Below are 3,208 nucleotides of genomic sequence, written 5' to 3'. Positions count from 1 at the left end.
CTCTCCTAGCTATCTGTCATGTTAGCTTCTCTCTCCTAGCTATCTGTCATGTCAGCTTGTCTCTCCTAGCTAGCTTCTGTCTGTCATGTTAGCTTCTCTCTCCTAGCTATCTGTCATGTTAGCTTCTCTCTCCTAGCTATCTGTCATGTCAGCTTCTCATGTCAGCTTGTCTCTCCTAGCTATCTGTCATGTTAGCTTCTCTCTCCTAGCTATCTGTCATGTCAGCTTGTCTCTCCTAGCTATCTGTCATGTTAGCTTCTCTCTCTAGCTATCTGTCATGTTAGCTTCTCTCTCCTAGCTATCTGTCATGTCAGCTTGTCTGTCAGCTCCTCTAGCTATCTGTCATGTTAGCTTCTCTCTCCTAGCTGTCTGTCATGTTAGCTTCTCTCTCCTAGCTATCTGTCACGTCAGGTTGTCTCTCCTAGTTTAATGTCATGTCAGCTTTTCTCTCCTAGCTATCTGTCATGTTAGCTTCTCTCTCTAGCTATCTGTCATGTTAGCTAGTCTCTCCTAGCTGTTTGTCATGTTAGCTAGACTCTCCTAGCTATCTGTCATGTTAGCTTGTCTCTCCTAGCTATCTGTCATGTTAGCTTCTCTCTCCTAGCTATCTGTCAGGTCAGCTTGTCTCTCCTAGCTATCTGTCATGTTAGCTTCTCTCTCCTCGCTGTCTGTCATGTTAGCTTCTCTCTCCTAGCTATCTGTCACGTCAGGTTGTCTCTCCTAGTTTAATGTCATGTCAGCTTTTCTCTCCTAGCTATCTGTCATGTTAGCTTCTCTCTCCTAGCTATCTGTCATGTTAGCTAGTCTCTCCTAGCTGTTTGTCATGTTAGCTTCTCTCTCCTAGCAATCTCTTTAATGTCATGTCAGCTTGTCTCTCCTAGCTATCTGTCATGTTAGCTTCTCTCTCCTAGCTATCTGTCATGTTAGCTTCTTTCTCCTAGCTATCTGTCACGTCAGCTTCTCTCTCCTAGCTATCTGTCACGTCAGCTTCTCTCTCCTAGCTATCTGTCACATCAGCTTCTCTCTCTAGCTATCTGTCATGTTAGCTTCTCTCTCCTAGCAATCTCTTTAATGTCATGTCAGCTAGTCTCTCCTAGCTGTTTGTCATGTTAGCTAGTCTCTCCTAGCTATCTGTCATGTTAGCTTCTCTCTCCTAGCAATCTCTTTAATGTCATGTCAGCTTGTCTCTCCTAGCTATATGTCATGTTAGCTTCTCTCTCCTAGCTATCTGTCATGTTAGCTTCTCTCTCCTAGCTATCTGTCATGTCAGCTTGTCTCTCCTAGCTATCTGTCACGTCAGCTTGTCTCTCCTAGCTATCTGTCTGCTATGATGAATGCAGCCACTAGCTGTAAGTTGTTCAGGATAGGAATGTTTGCTAAACTACTAAAATGTTACGTGTGTGTGTGTGCGTGTGTGCGTGCGTGGTGTGTTGCAGGGTGATCAGTCGAGCCCCAGGTCTGAAGCTGGTAGTAGAGACTCTGATCACGTCTCTGAGACCCATCGGAAACATCGTCCTCATCTGCTGCGGCTTCTTCATCGTGTTTGGAATACTGGGAGTACAGGTAACACACAGAGACAGACAGCCAGAGAGAGGACAGCCAGAGAGAGAGACATCCAGAGAGAGACAGCCAGAGACAGGTAACACACAGAGACAGAAAGAGACAGACAGCGAGAGAGAGACAGCCAGAGAGAGACAGCCAGAGAGTGAGAGACAGCCAGAGAGTGAGAGACAGCCAGAGAGAGAGACAGCCAGAGAGAGAGAGACAGCCAGAGAGACAGCCAGAGAGAGAGAGACAGCCAGAGAGAGATAGACAGCCAGAGAGAGAGACAGCCAGAGAGAGAGACAGCCAGAGAGAGACAGCCAGAGAGAGACAGCAAGAGAGAGACAGAGAGAGAGAGACAGCGAGAGAGAAGGACGAGAGAGAGAGACAGCCAGAGAGAGAGAGACAGAAAGCAGAAAGACAGAGACAGCGAGAGAGACAGCCAGAGAGAGAGACAGAAAGACAGAGACAGCGAGAGAGAAGGACAGCGAGAAGAGAGAGACAGCGAGAGAGAGAGAGACAGCGAGAGAGAGAGAGAGAGACATCGAGAGAGAGAGAGAGAGAGACAGCGAGAGAGAGAGAGAGAGAGAGAGAGAGAGAGAGAGAGAGAGAGAGAGAGAGAGAGAGAGAGACAGCGAGAGAGAGAGAGAGAGAGAGAGAAGAGAGAGAGAGACAGCGAGACAGACAGACAGACAGACTGCAATTTAGTCTTATAGTCTGTGGTTGAGTTGTGTGTGTGTGTTTCTCTCTGTGGTTTCTTGGTGTAGCTTTTCAAGGGTAAGTTCTTCCACTGCGAGGGGCGGACGTGAGGAACGTGACCAATAGGACTGACTGTCTCCGTGCCGGCTACCGGTGGACACGACGCAAATACAACTTCGATAACCTGGGACAGGTACCCACACACACAAACACACACACACACACACACACACACACACACACACACACACACACACACACACACACACACACACACACACACACACACACACACACACACACACACACACACACACACACACACACACACACACACACATACCCACACACACACACACAAATACATACCCACACACACACATACCCACACACACACACACATACATACCCACACACACACAAATAGACACGACACACACACACACACACACACACACACACACACACACACACACACACACACACACACACACACACACACACACACACACACACACACACACACACATACCCACACACACACACATACATACCCACACACACACAAATACAAACCCACACACACACATACATACCCACACACATACCCACACACACACACACATACACACACATACACACATACATACCAACACACACAAATACATACCCACAAACAAACATACATACACACACACACACACACATACCCACACACACACAAATGCATACCCACACACACACACACACACACACATACACACACACATACACACACATACACACATACATAACAACACACACAAATACATACCCACAAACACACACACACACACACACACACACATACATAACAACACACACACACATACCCACACACACACAAATACATACCCACACACACACACACACACACATACACACACACATACACACACATACACACACATACATAACAACACACACA

At 47.0% G+C, this 3,208-nt stretch overlaps 1 pseudogene; it reads left to right on the top strand.

Moving 5' to 3' along the window:
* The window catches only part of LOC135536230 (voltage-dependent T-type calcium channel subunit alpha-1H-like), a 30,747-nt pseudogene that overhangs the window by 1,732 nt on the left and 25,807 nt on the right, over positions 1-3,208 (top strand).

Source organism: Oncorhynchus masou, unplaced genomic scaffold (genome assembly GCF_036934945.1).
Source record: "Oncorhynchus masou masou isolate Uvic2021 unplaced genomic scaffold, UVic_Omas_1.1 unplaced_scaffold_580, whole genome shotgun sequence".
Classification (NCBI taxonomy): Eukaryota; Metazoa; Chordata; class Actinopteri; order Salmoniformes; family Salmonidae; genus Oncorhynchus; species Oncorhynchus masou.
Note: the sequence above shows the minus strand (reverse complement) of the source record. Positions and strands in the feature narration are given on the sequence as shown.